Genomic DNA, 19,807 nt, shown 5'->3' on the forward strand with positions numbered 1-19,807 from the left:
AGAGATAAAGTCATTTTATAATGATAAGAGACATAATTCACCAAGAGATCGTAGAAATTCTAAATGGCTCTGTACCTATTAACAGAGCTTCAAAATCCTAAGGACAACCTGATGATACTGCGGAGAGGAACAGAGAAGCCGGTGAGAGCTGGGGATGCCGGCGCCCATCTCTTAGTAGCTGACAGAAAATCGTTACCTGTCTGGAAAAGCTGAATAGTCCTATCAACATGGTAATTCCAGGGTAGTGTTGTGAGCCCCCAGTACCGATTCCGTACTGGACAGGTTAGTTTATGCTCCCGACCACAGCAGATAGGGCTCACTTTCTTCCCGCGTTCTCACCAAGAGGAGTGGTTGCTTATTTTCTTAGTGGTAAGCATTCTGACTAGGCTGAGATGAAATGAAAGAGCAATTTTAATTTGTAGTTCCCTGATGACTAAGGAGGTCGTGTGTGTGTGTGTGTGTGTGTGTGTGTGTGTGTGTGTGTGTGTGTTTGCGCGCACACACTATAGACGGTCTCTTCATTCTCTCATTTCCTTTGCTTTGCAGAAGCTTTTCAATTCCATCCAATCTTACTGGCCAAGATAAATTCCTTATTAACTGCATGGGTTTTTGTTTTTGTTTGTTTTTAAGTCACTAGCTGTGCTCAGTCTTGAAGTGTTTGTCTTTACCACTCTCCCGGTTTCAGGGCTTACATTAAGGTCTTTCAGCTACTTTCCTTTCTTTCCCATTTGGTGAGACGGGATCTAGTGTTACTCTTCTACATATGGATAGCCTGTTCTGTAGCACCATTTCCTGAAGAGGCTGTCTTCTCTCCGGTGTAATGTCTTATTGCGTCTTTGTCAGAAATCAAGTGGCTTCAGGTGTGTGTCTTTTTTTCCTCCTGTGCCGTGCTGTGTTTTGATCCCTATGTCTCTGTAGCATAACTTGAAATTAGATATTGTGATGTTTCTCGCATTGCTGCTTTTATTCAGGATTGCCTTGCCTACTTAGGGCCTTTCATGCTTCTACAGGGATTTTAAGGTAGTTTCTTTTTTTCTCTTTTAGAATTATTATCTTTTTAATTTTGTGTTTGCGTGTGTATGGATGCATATATGTAGGGGTAGATGTACATGAATGTGGGTGCCTGTAGAGACCAGAGGAGAGTGTTAGATTCCATTATGTCCCCAAGTTTCTTTCCCAACCTGTTCATCATTTAATAACGTCTTCTTCAATCTCCACAAGTTTGCATATGCTCTGTGCTTTCTCTTGCTATTGATTTCTAGTCTTATTCCACTGCGAGCAAAGAGAATAACAAGCATTATTTCGATTTTCTTTTTTGCTATTAATATTTGATTTTTTTACCTAAAATATGGCCTATCTTAGAGAAATAAAGATCCCATGCGTAGATAAGAATGAGTATTCTGAATATTTCCGTAGACTCTGTTGGGAGCAGTGAACCCCCAGATCCTGAATTTCTTGTAAACAACTTGTTTTCCTCTTCTCTGAGACAGCCTGCAGCTGCTCTGAGCATGAGACCCTCAGGATTTCCTGATGGCAGGGGAGTGGTTTCTGGTAGGTTTGGCTGGGGCGTGGCTATCAGTTATGGATCCCCTATACAAGCTGTCCCTGGATACAATAAAGGGGGCATTCCTGGGGCATTCCTGTTTCAAGGATGGCCTGTGTCTCTGTGTGCCTTTGTGTGTTTAAATCTCCAGGCCCTTGTTCAGCTCGCGAATGATGCTGTAGTGCAGGCGCCGCAATACAGTAGTACCGTACTGTTGCATAGAACAGGTGGGCGGTACAGTCTCTTCTATAGCTGTTTGTAATGTCCGAGTGATCTACAATGTTTATCTGTCAATGTTTTTGTCTGGATAATTTATGTAATGGTAAGAGCAGGGTACTGAAGTCACCCACTACAACTATGCTGAGGTCAGTCTGTGTCTTAATGCATAGCGCTATTTATTCCAGGAAACGGAATGAGCTGATGTCCACTAAACACATACAGAGCTGCCGGGTCCTCTCAATGAACTGTCCCCTTGATCAAGATGAAGTAGCTGCTACCTCAACTGACTGCTTTTGACTTGAAGGTTGCTTTGTCGGAGATTAGAGCAGCTGTCCCTGCTTGCTTCCTGGTTCCCTTTCCGTGGATTGCCTTTTCCCATCCTTTGACTCTGAGGCCCTGACTGTTTTTTCACAAGTAAGGTCCATCTCTTGCAGGCAACAAATGTGTGGATCATGAATTTTAATCTAGCCTGCTAGTTTATATCTTTTTCTCAAAGAATTGAGACCACTCACCTTCAGAGCTATTGTCAGCTGTATGAGCTCACGCGTTTTGTTGTTTCTGTAGTGCTGATGTTTTCCTAATCATCTGTATGTCTATTGTTCTAGTGGAGTTTCTTCTTTCTTGAAAACTCTCAGATGTCTCTCATCATCAGTGCCTGTTTCCCTCAGGTATCGTCCTGGCACGGTGGTCATGAATTCCTTTAATTTGGCTTTATCCTGGAAGTTTCTTTCTTTTTCTTTCAGTTATGAAGGGTAGTTTTGCTGTATAGAGTATCTTGATTGGCGATTATCTTTTTGAGATTAAAGCCCACCACTGCGTGCTCTCCTAGCTTTAGAGTTTCTACTTAGAGCTCCACCATTACTCTGGTGGGTAATTTTTTTTATATGTGTCCCAGGGCTTCTCTCTTGCAACTGTAAATATTCTTGCCCCTCTTCTGGAGATCTGTCTAGTGATTCATACCCTAGTCTACAGTGAAGAGTAGATTTCCACAATGTGGGACCTGAGTTTTCCCTCTGGGTGGAGCTATTCTGCAGGCTAGCCCCACCCTTTTCGCCTGTTGGTTACTGTGACTCTTTTTTATATTTTTTGGTTTTTTGAGACAGGGTTTCTCTGTGGTTTTGGAGCCTGTCCTGGAACTAGCTCTTGTAGACCAGGCTGGTCTCAAACTCACAAAGATCGGCCTGCCTCTGCCTCCCAAGTTCTGGGATTAAAGGCGTGTGCCACCACCGCCCAGCTTGGTTACTGTGACTCTTAATGGCCGATTTTTGTCATTCTTTATTCTCACCTGTTGGCTACATAGTATTCTCTCTCCTTCAGTGAAATTGAAACAACATCAGCTGCAGCACAGTACCCAGCCCACACTGATTTCCCTTCCTTGGGATTTCAGAACGAGGCACCTGAGTCTGATTTATAGAAGGAAAGGAAGAGACAGGGACAAAGACAAGTGTGACTGGACCTCTTGAAGACAAGATACTAGGAGATCAGAACCCCAGCTAATCACACTTTATTTCTCTTCCTAAGAGCCTTGTGAGCTTTGACATTTTGGCTTTCTTCAGGATAGGAGGGTTCTCATGCTTCTCTGACCCAGAATGTGCTGATTATCAATTAGACTTCTAAATTCAGCTCCCTTGAACTTGTTTTTCGAGGGATTTCTCACCATGTGTTGTTAAGAGGTAGCGACACTATTAGCAGCTGGTGTGGTCATGTCACTTCTGTTCTGTATTGGAGAAGGAGAAGCTGTGCAGTGGCCACGTGAAGCTGATGTCTCGGCGTCCTTTCCTCAGATCCGCAAAACTATTACAAAACAAAACTATTGATAACACTCTCTGACTAACTGGAACTCTGACTTCTTTGTAAGAATAAGTTTTTGTTTCATGAGCTATTTTTATCTCTTTTAATTCAGTCACTACTGAACCGCTTTATTTCCAACCATATCTATTATAATTTTCCATTACATTTTTAATTACAAATGTAAATCCATTTTCCAGCAATAAATACCACTGAAAGTCTCAGAGGCTTTAATAGTAAATAATAATAATAATAATAGTAATAATAATACAATGTCTGGCTTGTATAGACACTAGTTCTTGGGAAAAAAATCGCATACCCAGTCCTCTGGAAGTCTAGTATCCACACACGACCCTTTCCTTGATTTGGACAAGGACATAGCCATGCTCAGAATCATTTTTGGCTTCCAGGTTTATTGGCTGAAAGACAACAAGAACCATTTCACTTCCTGTTTTTCAGTCACCATAAATAAAAATTATTCTCACTTCATGTATGGGCAAGAGTTTTAATATGAATATGTTCTTGGAGCATATTGAGGCGCCGTCTAATTGTAATGGTCACACTGTGAAAATCAGAAGGAAGAACACAGGTTGTGATTGTTCTGAGAGACTGGGAATTTTTCCTTCCATGTCATTGGCAGCACTGCTCAGCTTCCAGGAAGGAGTGTCTACAATCTGCCGCCAAATCCCGGTTATTCCACCAACAAGCAGCTAGATCAAGTAATGTACACTGACTTTGCTTCAAAACTGGAGCTGAAGATAGAAAATCATTGTATATTTACATATGCAAACCCATACAGGACTTATATCAATCCCTCTAGTAATCAACAGCAGATCAATGTGATATGCTAGGACCAAAGGAGGGACTAACTCAAAAAAAAAAAAAAAAACAAGGGTGAGCAGAAACAGAAGAAGGAAAGAAGTAATGGAAGGAAGATGGTGGGGGAAGAGGAGGACTCTGATAGGTATCAGTAACCTCAGATAGTTCTCTCAGGTGAAATGAGACCCTCCGGAGCTTGTCCTACACACACCGAAACTCATCATTCTCCATACCGAGCTCCATCACCCTCATAAACGTGTGCATACAAAAGGTAACTTATCTTGTTTTCTTAGAAAGAAGAAAATATGTGGCTCAGTTGTAAAGGCACAAAGTTGCTGAGCCTGGTATCTTGAGTTTGGTAGCCAAGACCGGTACAGTGAAAGGAAAAAATTGGCTCCCACCGTTGCCCTCCAGTAGAGAGACAGACCCACACAAAATTTTAAAAAAAATGTTATTTAAAAAAATCGTGCAAAGATCAATTATTTGCATTTGAAAGTAAACAGTACACAGGATTGAATCATATTCATATACAACATAGGTTCTATTAATTATTCTTTAGTCAAAGTGTAGCCCACTCATGGAAGAAAGGGGTAGACAGGAAGAAATAAAAGAAAGTAATAAGGAAGTGAAGACAATAGGAAAAGACAATGATGAAAGTAATACACTAACAAAAAAGCAGCCATTGTACTAACAATACAGAGAAATAATCGTGATAAGTACTGAAAGCAAGTTTAACTGTATGAGGCCTGAACTAGCTTCCTTCTGGCTCCCTTGTTTTCTGGTTAATTTTATGACAATTTGTTACAAGATTTGGTCATTTGACAGGAGGGAACCTGAAAAGAAAAGAAAGCCTCCATACAATCAGACTGTAGGCTAGTCTGCAGGGCATTTTCTTAATTAGCAATTGATGAGGGAGAACCTAGCCCATTGTGGGTGGGGCCACACCTAGGCTGTGGTCCTGAGTTCTTTAGGAGAGCACATTGAGCAAGCCTTGAGGAGCAAGCCAGTGAGCAGCACCCCTCCATGATCTCTGTATCAGATCCTGCCTCTAGGTTCCTGGCCAGCTTGAGTTCCTGTTCTGGCTTTCAATGATGGACTTCAATGCGAAAGTAAAATCAAATAAATAACCTCTTTCATCCCCAAGTTGCTTTCAGTCATGATGTTTCATCACAGCAATAGCAACCCTAACTAAGACATTGAATCAGCAATGGCTTTAACTTTTAATGTCGAGCATAGCCAGGTATAGTGCCCCAAACCTTTAATCCCAGAACTAAGGAGGAAGAGAAAGAGGATTTCTGTAAGTTTGAGATCATCCTGGTCTACAAAGTGAGTTCCAGGACAGCCAGGACTGTTGTATAGAGAAACCCCATCTTGAAAAACAAAAAGAACAATAGAAACTGAACATATAAACATCTCAATTTTCTATAATATTTTAGTATAAGTATTAAAATATGGTCTTTCAGAAATTTTCAAATCCTAACAAAGTCTTTTTTAACCAAATATACTCATGACTTCTTGCACCAGTTTGAAAGGCTTTGTCTTAGTCAATGTTTTATAGCTGTGACAAGACACCAAGACCACAGTAACTCTTATAAAGAAGAATTTTTCATTGGAACTGGCTTACAGTTCGGAGGTTTAGTCCATTATTGTCATTGAGGGAAACATGGCTGCATACAGGCAGACATTGGTGCTGGAGAAGAAGCTGAGAGTTCTACACTGGGATCCGCAGGGAACAGAAGGAAAGACAGAGAGGCACTGGGTCTGGTTTAAGTATCTGAAACCCCAAGCTTACGCCCACTGGCTCACTTCCTCCAGTAAGACCACACCTACTAATTCTTGTCAAATACGGCTACTCCCTAATGACCAAGCATTCAAATATATGAGCCTATGAGGGTCATTCTTATTCACACCACCACAGGCTCACAGGTTCAAAATCTAGAAAGAAATTGGGTGGAGGCTGTTGGCAGAGGTTTCTGTCCCGCCAGGTCCCTCAGCTGTTTAGTCCCAAAGAAACACACAGAGGTCTACATTAATCATAAACTGGTTGGCCTATTAGCTCAGGCTTCTTATTAACTAATTCTTACATCTTATATTAACCCATTATTCTTGTCTGTGTTAGTCATGTGGCTTGGTACCTTTCATCAGCAAGACGTTCTCATCTTGCTTCCTCTGTGGCTGGATGACAACTGCAGACTGAGCTTTCCTCTTCCCAGAATTCTCCTGTTCTCATTGCCTCACCTCTATTTCCTGCCTGTCTCCCAGCCTATACTTCCTGCCTGGCTACTGGTCAATCAGCATTTTATTAAACCAATGCAAGAAACAAATCTTTACAAGGTAAAACCATTGTCCCATAGCACAGAACAATACTTTGCACAGTCTAAAGGTTCTTTTTACCAGCCGATGAGTCTTTGGTTTATATTCAAGGGTGCATCAGCTGTCACTCTGGAAACAAAGGAAGAGAAAAAAAACAAGGACTCTTTCTCAGGACTTGTTAGTGAAACCCAGTAAAAAGTCTTCCCTTTTTTGTAGAAAGGCAAAACTGTAAAATGGTCAATGAAACCTACTGTTTTCTACAAAATGTTAAAATGAGTGGACCTAGGGAATGTCCCTGAAGATTGTAGCCTGTCCTATCCACTGAAATGACCAAAGCAATCCGATTCCAAAGGTTTGAAATGGTCAGATCAAATCCATAGTCAAAGTTCTGTTCTACATTAAGATTGTGTGGTGTGTGATTGCTCCCAATATTCTGGCTACTTAAAATTTCATTACTTAAAAGGTCAAATTCTAGCTCTTACTTTTGAATGAAATTGTTTCCTTGTTGCGTAAGAATCCACTGTAATATGATTGTGGTGTGGAGATTTAAGGTACTGATACTAACTCTGCTGAATAAGACACTCAGAACACCCCTTGACAAAGTAGAGTTAACCAGGATAAGATTGGAAGCAACACTGATTAGTAATCTTTTTCCTGGGAAAATACTCACTTCAGTTCAATATCAATTCCCCCCGGAAAAAGAATGTTTAACCTCATTATACTGCATCTTATACTAATAAAAGCTTATAAGTGTGCTTAAATGCCTTATACTTTAAATGCTTACACAGTTATAAAACCTAAAAAAAAATTACAACCCTATCCTATAAACTTATCACAACAAAAAATTAGGAAAATTCAACTTTGAAATAATAATAATTTAATAGGTGGTGTTGGTGTTCTGATACTCAAAACCATAAACTGAAGTCCAGTTAAAAAAATACTTAATCCACCCATGAAAGGGATATTCCATAGAATCCAGAGTCTACTTCCTTAGTATAGTAGCATTCCCTACATTCCTTAGCTCCACCACTTCCCTCCATGTCCCCCTGGGCACTTTTCACTTTGTGACTTGCATTCTGCCAGGAAGACTCCTGGTTCTTGTGATCTTGATGTCTCCTCACCTTCCACCCATTGCTTACCAACAGCATCCTTTTCTTTTCAACCTCAGTCCCAATGCCATCTACTTCCCAAAGCCATCTCCCAGTCCTTGTACCTAACAACTCTACCTACCCTCCCATTGAGTTCCCAGATTGCATTGTTCCAGAGAGAGAGGTAGGGAAGGTGTGATATGCCAGCAGGAGCAAGAAGTTGGCTGACTACGTTTTCATCCGCACACAGGAAACAGAGAGTGTGAACAGGAAGTGGGAGGCGGCAATAAATCCTTGTAGTTCTCCCTTCCCCATTGGCATATTTTCTCCCACAAAGCTGTATCTTCTAAAGGGTCCATAATGTTAATGTCATTCTTTCAGAATGCCAGTGAACTCTCAACAACTTAGGTTAAGGGCAATATCTGCCCTGGAATTTCTTCCTTTGCCCTTTATCTCTCAGCCGCTCTTCTCCCTCAACAGAGAGACAACAGAACCCATAAACAAATCAGGAACCTGAGATCAGAGGGAAAGCCTTTCAGATCTAGTCCTCTTACAGGTCTACTGAAAGCCCTTAAAAAATTCAGGTTATTCCTCTCAGCCTCTTGTGTTCGTTCTTTTGCATAGACTTTTTAATCTCATCCTTTCTGCTTTTCCTCCTGTAGGACAAAGGAGGCTGGAATTATACCCCTGAACAATGTGTGAATTATCCTTAACGTAGATGAGCAATGCCATATGAATCATAAGTAGAAAGAAATGGAAAAGAAAAAGAATGGAACAAAGGAACTGAGTACAAGGAAAGAAAAGTTCAGCTACTGTTCATCAATGAAATTACATCCGGAAATGTCCAAACAAAGCAGAAACCTCACCATCAAAACAATAGGTCTGATTCACCAGAAAGAAATCCACTTGCATACTAATCCAATTCCCCAAACACAAAGGGAAGAAAGAAGAGGGAAAGATGGTATAATAAGTTTAGTTGACTCATACTTACAGTGTAGGGTGTAATGATTTAATCAACAGCTTGAAAGAAATCGAATAGCGTGCTCTAAAGTAGGAAAGGGGCAGAAACAATTCAGTTTCTCTGGGAGAAGCATTGCTGAGCTCTAAAGAAAGGACCTAACTTCTAATGGAAAGTACTATAGGTTGCCAAGTTTTCTATAGGTCTTAATTTAAAAATATTATAATCCTGCGAGCTATCAGAATGATTAAGAGAATAGACTTCAGTTGGAATTTGCTATTTAAGTAGTTTAGTTTTACCAAAGTAAAGAATAGAAATAATCTTGGAAACATTTCCCATGCTGCCATTTTTAAAATAAAATAAAGAAGCTAGGCAATTTACCTGCCTGCTAGTCAGAAACAGTTATGTGAAATTCAGATGGAGAAATATAAAGCTGGTGTCATAGAAATATTCAAATTGATAAATTCTAGCCCTTTCAGACAGGCTGAGAAAAAATTTCAAAAATAGCCATGAGGTAGGATCCATTATTAGTACATAAATGGGCTGAGCATTCTCCTCTGGAATTACTCTGGCTCTTTTGCTTTACCAAAAGCTTTATACCATGACAAAAAAATTATCTTTTGATCCAAAGAGACAAGGCCAATAATTTTCCCATCTACTCATCTCTTTCAAATAATATGTAAAACAGAAAAATTACACATGAAAATAGATATATATGTATGCGACTATTTATATACATAGTTTTTCTCTGAACTTGGAGCTTGCTTTACAGTCAAAGTTATCCAGGATGACCTTGAATTTGAAGTCATTTTTCGGCCTCAGCCTTCATAATGCATGGGATTGTAGATAAGGTCACCATACTGACCTTAAAGGGTTTCAGTTCTTACTAACTCTGGCATCATACACCCATGGCCTACTCAAATGTTCCTGGATACTCCATTCTAAATTCTTATGCTATTGCTCCACCTCCTGTTGTGAAAACAATTACACCCTCAGGAGCCAGAAAAGTCCGAGACCGCATTTCTGATTTTCATGATTCAGCTATCCCACTTCCAGCTCTACATGCAAGGGGGATAACTGAGCCCCTTGTTTATGTAGCACTGTTCATAATAGCCAAGCTATGAAATCAAGACTTGGTTTCTTATATATAATAGTAGCCATAATGCTAATAGTTATAAATACTTTCATTTGGTCACTCTGAGACTTGCCTTCTTATACATAAAGTGGTAACCATAATACTAACAGTTATAACAGATTTTGCAGCATTCACATCAAATTTTAATTTGTTTATAGCCATAATCGCCCTGTTTCTGAATTTTTTTTTTGAGGGCAATGCCTGTGTCTGATTGAGTTCTGTGTCTTCGGTACCTAACACAGTACCTATAAAGCAAAGCACTCTAGAAATACTTACTAAATTGTATTGAATAAGCTATTCATATCATGGCAGCTCTTTGATAGTAACATATAGAATAGTACTCTTGCAAAGTCAAAAGTCCCAGTTTTAAACCCATATTAGTGTTGAGTAAATTTTTATTCCCATCCATACCCTCGATGAGAAATTCCCTTATTCTGTGAATTTAGATTTGCCTATGAATCTTACTTTGCCTTAGGCGATGTTTATGGTCATGAACAGATGTGTTAATTGGACTTGCATAGTTAGGCTTGCTTCCATGAGCCCTGCCTCTCACCCTGAGGAGAGTATGCCATTGGTAGCCGCTAGTCCAAGGAGAATGAAATGCAAGGGATGCTGAGCTCTCCTGAAGCCAGTCTAGATCAGCCAAGATTCAAATGAATGGTATGTGCCCATAGGAATGCTTATTACTCGCCTATTCTGAACGGTAAGCTGGAGAAGGCTACTGTAGTACAGCTGATTAATTCAGAGGGTGCTTTTCTAGAGCACGGCATCACTTGCTCTGGTATGAGTTATAAATGTAGACTATAATCCCACGCTAACCGGTCCGTTTATCAAATAGAGCTTAGTAGATGACCTGCTAATGCAAATGTACCATTTGTGCCTAGTGTTTCAAGTGGTGCAGCGGGTAAAATTGAGGGCTTAAGACCAATCTCTCAAGTAAGATACTTTTCCTGGCTTAGAGAAATGGCTCAGTGTTTAAGAGAATCGACCGCTCTTCCAGAGGACCAGGGTTCAGTTCTCACCATCCACGTGACAGGCAGCTCACAACTGTCTATAACTCCAGTCCTGGGAAATCTTGTATCCTCTTCTGTCCTCCTTTGTCATTAGGCACACACATTGCACAGGCACACATGGTGGGAGCTCACAGAAGTGGATCCATTCCACCTTGACTAAAGGTCAGAGAGTTCAGATCCATTCTTGCTTCTTCAAGGTTATGTGACAAGCAGTTTGACCTATCTCAAGGTGTGGCTGCCAACAGGATGTTTTGACCTCAGGAGTTGATGTTTGGGGCGTTAAGAAGGTAATTACTTTGTGTGTTCTTTGTATCTTGGTAAAGAAGTCTTTCATCTTCCCCCTTCTTTTTGAATTGGGATATAAAGGCTATGGGAAATAAATGGGAGGCGAATCTCAGTATTTACTGGATGTCCTTCCGACTCTGTTGTCTCTCGTCTCTTTCTTTCTCAATTCTCACTCTTTCCTCCAAGGGCAGACGAATGGGTTGGCCCGGACCTGACAATACACACAGGCAAAACACTTGTACACATTAAATAAACAATATATATATATTTCTCCCCAAGTTTGCCATGACTTTTACTAAAGTTTTCGGTTGGGGCTGGGGAGAAGGTCCGCAGCTAAGAGAACTTACTGCTCTTTAAGGGGACTCAGATGCTATTCCCAACATGGTGGTTAACAATCATCTGTAACTCCAGCTCCAAGAGATCTAGTACCCTCTCCTGACTTCTGCAAGCTTCTTCATGCACATGTGCACATAAACCTACACAGACACACACACAAACACCAAAATGTAGCATTTCTTTCAAACATGTCTTAGCTAATGTTGAAGGCTTGGTGTTCTGCTGGTGGACCTAACCATTGAGAAGAGAATGGATCATGTAAGCTCTGACTAATCCAGCAATTAATTTATGATTTTATGGAAACTCTTGGAGGTGGGTTCTAGTTGGAGGAAGTAGGTTCTGAGGACCTTTCCTTTAGGGACTATATTTTGTTCCAGGGTACAACTCTGTCTACTGTTTCTTGGCTACCAGAAGAGGGGCAGTTCTCCTCCAGGATGCCCTTCAGCCATGATATGCTTCCTCACCACTGGCCCAGAAACAGTGAAGGCAGCTGACCTTCAACTGTGACCTCTGAAACCATAAGACAAAAATGTTTCCTCCTTTTGAATTGTTTCTATTTGGTATTTGTCATCACAACAAAAAAAATAACACTTTCCTGATATCAATATTTGGGGATAAAAAATATCAATAAGCTATGATCAACTTTGTTTTGTCTACTAGAGAAGGGCAGAGGGAAATGTAGCTTGAAGACTCACACGGAATGGGTCACCTCTGTGCTCGTGTATCTAAGGTAACAACATCAATGCAGCTCTGGTCAGTAAGCACATCACTATCTGACTTGTCCATGGTTCACTTTCATTAACATCATTTTTAATTTGAAGCTCACCAGGGTACTGATTTGAATCTGACGCAAATCACTAAACTCAAATTACATTCACTGCAAGGCGCTGCCTCTTTTCAACTCAACCCACTCTCTTAGATTTCAAAACTGATACAGGATTAAGGAGCCATCATTCTCAATGCTTCGCCTACCTGAGAATATTTGGTGACAAACAGTACCAGTTATATATGGCTGCACAGTAATCCGTGCTAAAATTAGACACTGAAAAGAAGGAAACGGATCATTTTGCTGATGGATCTGCAATCTTGCTGGCTCAACCAAAGTCAACTCAGCTATTCAGTATGAGAGCCCATGGCAGCAGGTTGATTTAGAGCCTGTTTTTGCTTGAATGTAAAATGCCTTCAAAAGGCTCAAGGGTTTAACATGTGGTCCTTGGCTGCTGAGGCTGTGAAAACTTGAAGAGGTAGAGCTGCAGTGGACGAAGTGGGTCTCTTGGGAAGAGTCTTGAGATGTCCTAACCCAGCTCCACTTCCTGTTCACTTTCTACTTCCTGACTGCAAATGCCACATGACCATCCATCTCTTTTCCCTGTTCCAGTGTGTTTCCCACAATGATGGGCTGCATCCATGTAAGCCAAGGCCAACTCTGTTCCTCCCGTAAGAGGCTTCACTCCAGGTGTTTAGTCACAAGAGAAGTAACGAGTGTGAAAATGAATTCCCCTTACGTCCATGAACACAAGATGGAGGACAGAAAGCATTGAGTCTGTGTTCAAGCCACAGAATGAGATGAGCTATGTGTTAATGTTTGACCATTAATGTCTGCTTAGGCTTGATGGCCTATGTGACGGTTCATTGATGATGGAGAACCTCTAGTCATATCTGATTTTGTAATGAGATGGATCAGAGGCAACTAATTTATAATGGAACATTTGGGCCACAAAGTAATTTACCAACCTGTGGCTGGGTTTTCATTCATACTAGAACTCAGTAGGAAGCTATGACCTGTTTTGTTTTTGCTTTTGTTTTTTTTATTTTTTCCTTTTTGATTTTAAATGTGCTAATTCCAAACCTTTTCCTCAAAATTCTTGGGGCTCATGGTTTTGATTGTTTTGTCTGTGTCTTGCCACAGATTCCATTCAAATTCCTGAATTTACCACAGATACTTAAAGAATCTGTCAGGCAGGGCAGCACACACCTTTAGATCTAGCCCTCCATGAGGAAGAGGCAGGCAGATCTTTGTAAATTCAAGGCTAACTGGTATACCTAGCCAGTTCCAGGCCAGAAAAACAAAACAAACAAGAAAACAAAAGCAACCATATTTCTACTTATTTAGAAAAATTTAAATTGCAGAAACTCTTACACTGATATCTGATAACCATAGAGTGGTTTTTATTGGTGTTTGTTTTGCTCTAGGCTCCATTTGAGGCTGGAAGTGTTTTCATACAGTGACTAAATGAGTTCACAGCAGAACCAACAAATATAGTTCATGTTGCTCTTTTTATTATTGGTGGGGGGATTCCCAGAGACCCTCTAAAACAATACAGGCAAGTGTCATCGCTCTTGGTTGCCCACCAGAACTTAATGATAGGACTGTGCCACTGAAAACACCATGTATTTTGCTCACAGGACATAGAGAAATCAAGCTGTAACTGTGCTGGAAGTTTCTTCCTTAGTGGCCAATTTTCATGGTACTGAAAGGGGCTATGGTAGATTGCTAATGAGAAAAATGATCAACAGCTTTACTCAGCTGTGAGCTACAATAATGACCACCCCGTCAAGATATGCCCAATGGTGCAATAGTGGCATCAAATTTATGGGGTTACCAACAGCTTTTCATATGGATTTAAGGACCATTGTACATGAGGAAATTCATGCGCAGTACTGTAAACCTGGCCAAGAACTAGTATCTGATTTGGTTGTAAGCCTTAGGGAAAGACCTACTGCTATAATTTTGTTCAATGGGCATACTATTAAACTGCCCCCTAAATACTTTTTCTTATATCCATATTAGTGAAGCTGTCCCTTTTTTGCAGTGTATAAAGGTTAACACAGAGCCCAACGACTGGTCAAAGTGCAGCAAGTAAGTGATTATGTAGTAAAAAGACCTAAATGAAACATCTATATCACACTCCTTCCCCACAAGACTCAGGAAACATTGCAAAAGAGGAAGCAGGAAAATTGTAAAAATCAGAAGACAAAGGAGGACTCCTGTGATAAATTATCTTCCTCAGATGGCAGGGTTGTCGCACCCATGAGCTCCCAATAACTGTGGATCTGAAGATCAAGCCAGTCAATGCTCCAACATGGCGGGGAGGGGGCTCTTTAGGCCCTAAGCCTAGCTGAGGGGTTATTAGCAGTTGATGGATGGGAGAGGGAACACACATTTTCTTCAGGGATTTAGCCAGTGGTAGGTTGCCCCTGCTCTAGTGAATGACCCTACACCCACATACACATGAATAGTACTAATGGACTCAGTGGGTGATTGAAAATAAAGGAAAAGGGGAATATGACGTTGGGATGAGTGTTGAAGGTAGGGGTGGACAGGAGGTTAGTAAGGGTTGGGGGAAGAATAGATATGATCAAAGTTCATTAGGTACACGTATGAAATTCTCAATAAAAAAAATTTCAAACAAGCAAATATGTTGCCTTTTAAAAATCATCCAAAATATTTCTTAATATTGCCTCTCCTTCTCAGTGATAGGAACATAAGGGGCACAGAAACTTCCTCTGGGAATAAGCTAAACACTTGATGCAGACTGTTGACTCTAGAACTTTCTGACCTAGTTGCTATCTACATTTCCATGTCTTTTATCTTCCAGGTACTACACACACAGTCTTAAGAGTATTTGGAGTGTTAGTTATTTCTTGCTACGTAGGTTTTATCTATATGCTATTTCAGATACGGTACACTAATGTAATATTTCACATATGGTACACTAACTAATGTGCTGTCCCATGAGATATTATTAAAACAATTGCGGCCCTTTGAGAGATATTAGCAGTAATATCTGAAATTACTGTTAAGAAGTTTTAGTAGACCATTTCACTCACTAAAATGTAGTAAATTGATGAGTTACATGAAAAAAAATGATGGTTAATCGCTGTATCTTGGTTTATTTTGTGTTGCTTTAAGAAAATACCACAGGCTGGATAATTAGTTTAAAAAGAAATTAATTTCTCTTGGTAGTGGAGGCTGGGAAGTCAAGCATCAAGGTGCAGCATCAAGCTAGGCTCTGTTTCTCTTTGTTATTCCAAGGCAGAAGGTGAGGGGGTGAGAGAGTAGGAGACTGGATTTCAGGCTTTAAGTCATTTTCCAGTCTACATTAATCCATGAGGCAGATCTCCTAACACTGTATTAGAGATCAAATTTTAAACACATATTTTTTGGAAAACATATTTAAACCATCAGCAATGTTTCCAAACAAACATAGGTTCTAAATCGTTGATGGTGGCAATGATCCCTAGGATCAATATTAAATGATGTAGTATTACTTTGGGTTATAATTGTAATGCCATGTAGAAAGTCTAGCAGCTTCTACCGTGGGCCTATAAAAGCATTTTTGCTCTAAAGTAGCACTTCAAGAACTTTAGCATTTATCAGAATCACCCAGAGGGTGGGCTTTACAATGGAAATTGTGAATTCTCTCCCAAAAGTTTCTGATTCAGTAGGCCAACTGAGTGTGAAAATGTGTATGCAAGTTCCTAGGTGACAGTGATAACAACCGAAACTGCCTGCAGACAAGACGATAAAGCCTTGATCATTAAACACAACATAGCACCCATACACTTTGTTGTAGAAGAAGGAAGTAGAGACAAGTGGTGAGCCCAACAACTCATCTGAATGGCTGCTGGTTGTGAGGTCCCCTTTGCATCACACAGTGGATCTAAATTTTAAATGACATTTAGGAATATAAAGTGATCAGCACAGTGCTTGGAATATGGAAACATAAATATTGCCATTCTGGCTATTTTTTTTTAGTTAATTGAAAAACCTATCCATCACAGTTTCAAATCACCGTTGCATCTTTATTTTTATTTATTTTTTGGAGTGCTTGATGGTCACAGCTGATTTTCTGATGTCTTGAAAATCTTGTTGGTTTTTTGCCCTCTCTGTAGTTTTCATTCTACAGAAAAAGTAAAACATAGACATGGAATAAGATCAGTTTCTTTCTCCATTTTTTTTTTCTGGGAACACAAGACTTTGGTACTAAAAAGAAAAAAGCTGAACAGGAAAGGCTGAATTTCCTGCTCAGAGAGTCATATTTGTCCCTTTTTGATGTTTTTAACATATTATAATAATTATTATTATTGGTAGAACAAATTCACATTTTTCAGAAGGGCTGCAGAGAAAAAAAGGAAGCTGTTATTCTTTTAATTATAGGGTGGTCTAATTACAATAATGCAATAGATTACTTATCACACATAGAGGACTGGGAATTTGAAATTGGGTTGGGATTAGAAACTGCAAATAATTCATTAAGATATTGTTGACTTCACTGAAGACCACTGTCTGAATTTCTGTGTCACGATGCACTTATCGCCAGCACAATTTCACTTTAACGCGATAAGAAAGGAAAGCATGGTGGAGATGGAATGTGTGCTGTCAGACGGTGACTTTCCTATTAGCTAGCTGTCTGTCTGCTTTTGGAGGTCTTGAGCCTCTGATGTTTTTATAGGAGAGGGTAGAGTTCGTGTCTATTGTTCCCCTACAGTAAATAACCCTTTCCTGTACGCATTCCCAGTTTCCCCTCTTCACCGAATCTTTGTTCTCTGTGCATAAAAAATGCAGATTTCTCCTTTCTTAGAAAAACCAAAGCTGGGGCTAAGGCAATGTTTCTCAACCTCTGAATCGTGACCCCTTTGGGGGCCTAATGACCATTCCATGAGGGTCACCTAAGACCGTTGGAAAACACGTATTTACCATGATTCATAACAGTAGCAAAATTACAGCTATGAAATAGCAACAAAAATAGCTTTAGGGTTGAGTCAGCACAGCATGAAGAACTGTATTAAAAAGAGGCAGCACTAGGAAGGTTGAGAACCACTGGGCTAAGGAGATAGTTCATTTTGTAAAGTGTTTGCCTTGTAAGCATGGGGACCTGAACTGTATTCTTGGAACCCACGTGGAAAAGCTGGGCATGGTGGCTCGTGCTTATAATCTCAGGGCTGGAGAGGCAGGAGGAGTACAGCCATGAGGGTCAAACAGTCAGGCAGCCTCATCAACAAGTTCCAGGCTAGGTGAGTGACTGTCTCAGAAGAAATAAGGTGGATGGCCCTGGAGGAACAGTAACGAAGCTTAACCTCTGACCTCCACATGCACACAAAAGCTTGTGACCTGCCTACATCCTCACATACATACATGGTCAATACAGTAAGAAAGAAAGGAAAAGGATTTTTGGTCTTGTGGCCCTCTGTAGTTGCTGCTCCTTTTCTGACTCCTTTTCAGCAGTGCATCCCAAAGACACTGTATGCTTTCATCTCTCCTCTCTTGAGCTGATTCAAATCACATCCATCCCCAGCACTCTTAACATTATGACCTATATCACCCATTGGTTTCCATGCTGCCAGTCCAAGGGCCTTGGGCTTTCTTTGGTCATTCTCTATTTTGAATTGCGTTCTCAATTTAACCCCATTCCTTAGGTAAAAGTAGCAAGGAAGAGACAACTTTAAATCTTGGTGTTATTGCTACTGGACGTCTGAGTTGTTTGCCACAGAATGCTAGGAGTCAGGAGGGTTGAACCGAGAGACACAAAGGCGAGCGTGCAAGTCAGTGGCAGCAACTCTGACTTGTGTCCAAATCAGAGAATGGAAAATCCAGCCTGGTTCGAGACGTTGTGGCTTGGGTTAGGGAAACAGGAATGCAAAGGCTTCGGACTAGTGATGTATTCTTTTATCTATTTCTGGTAAAGGAAGGGAACAACGAGGCTCTAAATAAGGCTACCCAGTGAAGCTGTAGATGTGACACCGTCCGTGAAGACCTGGTATCCTGATGTGTGCTTCCTTCCCTTCATGATAGGATCGGAGCTGCCTGCAGCTCGATGCCCATCCAGTATCAGCTAGTATCTATCGCTGAGGCAGATTCCCTGGGGAATGAAAAGATAAATATAACATATCTGCCTTTAGAGTGTCTGTTGACTCTAGTGAGAAGATAAGGCACAGCTAATAGATGTAGCAACATTATACAACAGCGTGTTCAGTAGAGCACAGAATCACAGCAAATCATATCTCTAAAGGAGACTGTGAATTGTGTTTAAAAATAGAGCTAGTCTCGTGATTATAAGAAAAAGAGCAATTTGTTATCCTTTTGTTGCTTTACCTGTACAATATTAGGATTCATGCTGAATTATTTTTTGTTTTGTTCTTACCTATCCCAGGCTGACCTTGAACTTTTGACCTTCCTGCTTCCATTTCCCTAGCATTGGGACTGCACGCACGTATTATCACGCTCATTTTATTTTTTAATGGGGATTGGCGCCAGGGCTCTGTGCACGCCAGACAAGCTCTCTGCCAACTGAGCTACATCTCCAGCCTTCTAGAACTGTGTTTTGTTTCCTTCTAGTGCTAAACTGCAATGATCCTCAATTTATATACATATAACATGAAGACACATGTCTACATGGAGAATAAAATCTCATTAAGTAGGCATTGCTAATTTATGATCAACTGCCAGAGTAAGGCGAGTTAAGCCATAGTCCGCACCAGGGGCCTTGGTATTTTGTTCCTGAATAGCATAGACAGATTATCAAGGAAATGCCTATCAACTTTAAAGGACACACTGTTTGCAAAGCATTTGGAATCTTGTAAACAAGGAGCAGAAGTGGACACGAGCCACTTGGAAAGCACCAAGTAAGATCCTGGGCCCCTGAGAGAGGTGGGGGTTGGATCATCCAACTTCCTGACCCTCAGCTCACCTCGGAACTCCAGGAAGCCAGAACTTGTTTTGGCTAAAGGGGAAGCAGAGGAAATTACCTGCAGAAGCATGGGGCCTAGCAGACTGCCTCCTTCAGACAGCTCTTCCTCCTGGATTTCTCACTCTGGCAGGAAAAAAAATCGTGTGTGCAAGACAGACAACAAAGAGGCAGCAGCTGCCATTATTCCCAGGTCGTTATGTAGAATTCACTCACTCTGAAAGACTTATGGAAGGCTTATTTGCTGGATGCATGATTACACATTCTGATTGCATTGTGGATTTTCAGTATCAAGGGTTGATTTAATCTGTAACTCCTCAGCACGTTATAGGAATATCTTCTACTACACAGTTCATTCTAATGGGATTGTTATTATACTGTCTCAGAGTGCATGGCGATCTCACGGGCAAGTGGGGTGTGACCGAATGGAAGCGAGGAAGATTAAGAAGTAGTAAAATTTACTAAAAGTTTTTAGGAGTGAGGTCAGAAAAGGTAAAGCTGAGAATGAGAGGTGAATTGCAAACAGTGAGGAAAAGAATAGACAAAAAGAATTTGAAAAACGTACTAGAAATTTCTACTATGCCTCTTTAAAAACCACCACAAAATGGATCCTGGATACAGA

This window comes from Microtus pennsylvanicus, chromosome 15 (assembly GCF_037038515.1).
Source record: "Microtus pennsylvanicus isolate mMicPen1 chromosome 15, mMicPen1.hap1, whole genome shotgun sequence".
Classification (NCBI taxonomy): Eukaryota; Metazoa; Chordata; class Mammalia; order Rodentia; family Cricetidae; genus Microtus; species Microtus pennsylvanicus.